The 6,041-nt window shown below is 49.0% G+C and overlaps 1 pseudogene; it reads left to right on the top strand.

Annotated features, from left to right (window-relative positions):
- The first annotated feature begins 4,471 nt into the window (after positions 1 to 4,471).
- LOC112901393 lies at positions 4,472 to 5,525 on the top strand (annotated as a pseudogene).
- The last annotated feature ends 516 nt before the right edge of the window (positions 5,526 to 6,041 follow it).

Below are 6,041 nucleotides of genomic sequence, written 5' to 3'. Positions count from 1 at the left end.
CGGGGTGGCGGCGGCGGGCCGCGCGGTGCCGCGGCGTGGGATCTCAGGGCGGCGCAGCTTAGGGCCGCGAGGCCGAGGGGCAGACGGGCGCGCGGCCGCGGGCAGAGCCGCGTGGGGGCTTGCGGGGCAGAGGGGCGTGGGGCGACGGCGGTGGGGGCCCGCGGGGCCGGCGGCTGGGGGGCCGCGGCGGCAGGCCTGGGGGCGGTGGCGGAGGGGCGGGGGGGGGGGGGGTGGGGGCTCGGGCGCGCGGGCAGAGAAGTGTGCGTGCGGGTCTAGAACGACATCCAAATCGCGCCATTAGGTACCTATGTTTTCGACGGCCTAGGGCTGGCTGAAGAAAATATGCTCTTTGTTTCGTCGGCCAGGGCCTACCCGACGAAAATATGAACCTTTTTTCGTCGGCCTGCGCTGGGCTGACGAAAACAAGCTCTAATTTCATCGGCTTGTGTTGGCCGACGAAAGAAGAGAGTTATTTTCGTCGGCTTATTTTGGCCGATGAAATTATATCTTGCCGACGAAATTGAGCAGTTTTGCCGATGAAATTGAGTGGCTTTGGTGCAGTGGCAGCCCACACACACCGCATCGGCCTCAGCACTCTCGGCCGCCCCCCCCCCCCCCCCCGGACCCGGCGACTCCGCGAAACCCTCCTCCCAATTCAACACAGCAGGTAGGAATAGGCGGCGGCGGCCCCTGGCGAGGCAGCGACGAGCAAGCAAAGGCCGGCGGCAGCCCGCACCCCACAGGTGCTACGTGACGGCCGGCGGCTAGTCCGAGTGCTCGCTGTATCGCTAGGCGCTAGGTGCTCCCGGTCCACATGCTGCCAAGGGGCTCCGCCTACGCGGCGGCACCGCGGCGGGCGCGGGTGCGCGGCTCCACCTTCGCCAGGAGCCAGCCTTAGGGCGGGCCGGCGGCCGGCGGGCGTAGCGTGGCAAGGCCTGAGTGCGGCACTGTGGTAGTTGGGCTCCGCAGGCTGTGGCTGCCGGGCTGTGTGGCACAAACATCCGAGCAAAGCGAGACAACAAGCAAGCAATTGAGCCAAACATTTGCTGTGAAAGTTCGTCATTGCAATTTGAGAAAACTTGTGAGTTCTTTTCACCCTTTGAAAATTTTAAATACCCATACTTCAAATTCTGGGCCCGCCCCTGTCAGCAAGAACAGGCAGGATGTAGATGCTCCGTTGGTGAATTCACCTGTATGTCGTTGCCCACAATCACATCAGCATGGTTGCTGCTTATTATTTTTTCAATCTGTGCAGCTAAAAATGGTTATACTCACTTTCTTTTTTGCAAAAAAGGTTGAGCATGGAGCTGTTATATTCAACATTCGAAATACAAGATTCAACATTTTGAAATACTAGATTCAACTTTTCTTCAAATTCAGTTCAACACTACGAATAAGCTAGTTCAATATTTTATACAATAATATTGAAATAGTATATATAAAATGTTGAACTATTACATTTGAAATGTTGATTAAAATGGATTTGAAAACATACTCATATTGGATCTCGTTTTGTTAATATAATTCTAACAAACCTAATGGTTTAAACGGAAAAGAAATTTGATTTACCGTTAGAGAGAAAATAAGATTGAAATTTCTAATGGATCCTCCTGTCGGCCAGTAACTTGCCACCTGTCCGTCCAGTTCTGCTTGTCTACCACGCTCGCACCTGTCCCGCACGCAGTACGGGCGTGTTTGGAGACACGCCTAAGCCGCCACCGCCTAACCTTAGGCGCGCCACGCAATGTTAGGTAGGCGTTTGGAGGCACGCTACCGTTAGCACGCCACACTTTTGTTTGGCACGCCACAACGCTTCGCCACGGCAAAACACGCCACGGGTGCGGCGCTCGATTTGGCCGCCGCACCCAAAAATCACGCCACACCATCGCGAGCTCGTCCTCCCGTCCGCGCCGGCGCAGGTACCGCCGCCCCCTCCTCCCCGCCGCCTCCTCCTCCCCGGACCGCCGCCGGGCCACCGCCTGCCGCGCCCCCCTCCCCACTGGATCCGCCCGCCGAGCCTCGCGCTCCCCCCCACCCCCGCGGGATCCACCGCCGGGGCAGATCCCGCCGCCTGCGCCCCCCTCCGCCCGCGGCCGCCTACACCCGCGCCCCCCTCCGCCCGCGGCCCCCTCCGCCCGCGCACCGCTCCGCCCGCGGCCCCCTCCGCCCCCGGCCTCCTCCGCCCGCGCCCGCGGCCCCCTCCGCCCCCGGCCCCCTCCGTCCGTGCCCGCGGCCCCCTCCGCCCGCGCACCGCTCCGCCCCCGGCCTCCTCCGCCCGCGCCCGCGGCCCCCTCCGCCCGCGGCATCCTCCGCCCGCGGCCCCCTGCCCCCTCCGCCCCCGGCCTCCTCAGCCCACGCCCGCGGCCCCCTCCGCCCCCGGCCTCCTCCGCCCGCGGCCCCCTCCGCCCGCGCCCGCGGCCTCCTCCGCCCCCGGCCTCCTCCGCCCGCCGGCCCCCCTCCCTGGCCCGACCCTCCTCTGCTTCTGTGAAGGCCCCCCCCTCTGCTTCTGTGAAGTGTACCCCCCCCCACCGCAACCAACCCAGATTAGTGCGTCTACCCCCCCTCCGGCAACCAAATTGATCATTTGTGCGTGCGTCTACCCCCCCCCCGGCCAATTGATCATTTGTTTCCTTGCATATGTCTAACCCCCCCTCCTAATTGAAAATTTCATGCAATTTTCTTACCCCCCAATTGATCATTTCGTGCACACAAGTAACATTTTTCCTCCTTTCTGTTGGTGTTTTTTCAGCGAGAACAGTCATCTTCTCCTTTAATTTAAGGTATACCTGTTCTCTAGATTTTCCTTGTGTCGTATGTGTTGTATGCATTCTAAAATAGTTCTTAAATCTTTATAGATGGGTGCAATGGAGGATTATCTTGAGTATTATTATTATGATTATAACATTCGAAGAAGAAGGTTGCTTATTTGCATAGCCATTTGTGTTTGCATGTTGTGGTACAAGTTACAAGAACATAGGTTCATGAGGAGGCCCAAATACGGTTCTTTATTAGAAAGAGATTTGGAAAGAGAAAAAAGGTTAAATCGTTTATATAATGGAACTGAAGCCAACTGTATTAGTGAGTTGCGCATGCGTAAAATTGTTTTTCACCGGTTATGTGGTCATTTAAGATCCCGTGGATTGTTAGAGGATAGTATCAGTGTGTCAATTGAGGAACAAGTGGCTATGTTCTTGAAATTTGTTGGTCACAGATGGACAAATAGATCAATTGGGTTTGAGTTCTTACGCTCCGGAGAGACTGTTAGTAGATATTTTAATGCTATTTTGGATGCTTTATGTGTATTGTCTCGTGATATTATTGTCATGAGAACTACAGAAACACATCCAAAGATATCCACCAGCCCGGGAAGATTTTTCCCATACTTTGAGGTAATATATATAATCCAATGAATTCATTTTTCTATTAATTTGTAGTAGTCACTAACAGGAGCACTTTTTTCTTTTGTGTTAGAAATGTGTAGGAGCATTGGATGGCACACATATACTGGTATCGGTTCCTATATATATGCAAGATAGGTTTAGGGGTAGAAAGCACTATCCAACACAAAATGTCTTAGCTGCCGTAGATTTTGACCTTAAGTTTACATATGTGCTGGCCAGATGGAAAGGATCAGCTCATGATTCCTTTGTGCTCCAAGATGCATTGTCACGGCCATCAGGCTTAAAAATTCCAGAAGTTATAAGTCGAGTCATTGATATACTGTGTTTTAGCTTCCAAAATTAATAGCTAATTGTAGTTCAATCTAATTGTAGGTCACTACTTTTTAGCCGATGCTGGTTATGCTGCTAGACCTGGCATATTACCTCCATATCGAGGTGTCCGGTACCATCTTAAGGAGTTTAAGGGTACTAGACGACCGGAGAATCCAAGAGAATTGTTCAACCTTCGCCACTCCTCTCTTAGGACAACGATTGAGCGGGCATTTGGCATACTCAAAAATAGATTTAAGATACTTACAAGTCAACCATTCTTCCCTTTAAAAACACAAGTCAAGATAGTTTTGGCATGCTGCACTTTGCATAACTTTATAATTGATGATGGACCTGATATTTATGTTTATGATGATGCGACATGGTTTCAAACTCTTCCAAGAAGCAATCGTTCACATGGGGATATTAATAGGGACAACCAGCAATGGGCAATCCTACGTGATCAGTTAGCTCAGCAAATGTGGGATGAGTGGGATCAAAATTGATGCTTGTGCTGCTGCTTTGAGAAATTAGATTAAGTGTATTGTATGGCTTTATGGAGACCTTATTTAATTATTTAGAGATATTATTATGTGGCTGTTTTGGGATCCTATTTAAGATATTTGTGTTGCTGTTTTGAGACCCTATGTAATTGAATTGCGTTGATGTTTAATTGTATTACAAGGCTGTTTTAACACCATATTTAATTGTACTATGTGGTTGTTTTGAGACATTGATATAAATTGATCTTGAGTACAGATATGGTCAAGGGGAAGGAAAAGGATGAAGGTGATGGCAGCACTCGAGAGAGGACCATTCTATGGGATGAGGATCAAACTAAATATATGCTCGGTTGGTTCATTGATTACATAAAGGAGCAGCATGCTGGTTTCAAGATCAAAAAATAGCATCACTTCAAGTGTTCAGAGGCATTGAATAGGCAGTTCAATATGGGGGTAACTGCTACTCAAGTTGAGAGGCATTTCAGACATTACAAGGAAAATTGGAAGTTTATTAGAACAACATTAAGCAAGAGTGGTAACACATTTGACAGCTCAAGATCCATGGTTATCATATCAGAATCAGAGAAGGCTAACCTACAGGTATTCTCTTTTTCCAATCTTTGTTGTTAGTTTGTTGCTAAATGAATGAAAACTTGTTTGTTAACAAAGAGCATATTACTGTATGCAGATCAGGGCAAGAAGGCTCCTGTGCAAGCCCATCAAATTCTTCAATGAAATGCAAGAACTATTCCTTAATAGCAGTGCTGATGGTTCTCTTGCCATGGACGCTAACACTTGTCTCAATGAGACACAAGCTGATGAAGATAATGATTATGATGATGACATATGCAATGAGTTGTCCAGCTATGCTCCGCCTGAAGATAATCTAGGTGATGATTCCGACACTTTACCTTCTCCTATAAGTGGCCAACCCAGCATGGCATCCCAAGTGGCTGAGCAAAGCTCATCTAGCTCGGGAGTCAAGCGTCTAAGAAGTGAGGGAAAAGCACAGAAGAGAGATGTGAGACCAAAGAGCCGCATGTCTAGGGTAGGAGATGCAATCACAACTGCTTTAGTGGAACTTCAAAATGAAATCAAGAAGCCACCACCACCTCCACCATCTATGCGCAACTCTGATGATATATTATGGCAAAGACTTGAGAACATGACTTTAACTACTGACCAAAAGCTGATGGTAGGAACATTTCTAGCATCCAAAGAACAAAAGGGGATGCGTAGTTTCTTATCAGGCTCATCCGAGGTAACATTCCAGTCATGGGTTTTCAAGTGTCTTAGCGATTCGGGGATGTGAATTGGCTATGTATGGTGGACTGCTATTTTGTTTAAGTACTCAGGTAATACTTGTTCTATTTCAGTATTCATTGTGAAAATTGTTTACATTTTGCTAAGTTCAATTTGCACTTGTATTAGGCTCATCGAGTTTTCAGCTAGGAGGATGTGGTCAATGAAGACTGGGAGTTCTTTTGCACGCATTGTAGGCTGCTCCACTCTTTTGTTAAGCAATGAGTGCTTCTTTTATAGGCTCTGCTTGACGGTTCATGGAGATGGATAGTTTTGGTGATAGCTGTTGCTTCACCCTTTTGTGAACTTTTTAATGGATGTTAAGAGGTGATATTTGTAGTCTGCTCTTACGCACTTATGCAATCAGTTGTTATGAATGTTACATGTGTTATGGAAGTTGTGACATATTATTAACATGGTATGGCTGTTTATATGGATTTGGCCACATGTATTATGAGCTTGTTGTATTTTGTTTGAATGGTATACTCAAAAATCGCTTACAAAATTATGTGGCATAAATGAAGTT

Source organism: Panicum hallii, chromosome 7 (assembly GCF_002211085.1).
Source record: "Panicum hallii strain FIL2 chromosome 7, PHallii_v3.1, whole genome shotgun sequence".
NCBI classification, from domain to species: domain Eukaryota; kingdom Viridiplantae; phylum Streptophyta; class Magnoliopsida; order Poales; family Poaceae; genus Panicum; species Panicum hallii.
Note: the sequence above shows the minus strand (reverse complement) of the source record. Positions and strands in the feature narration are given on the sequence as shown.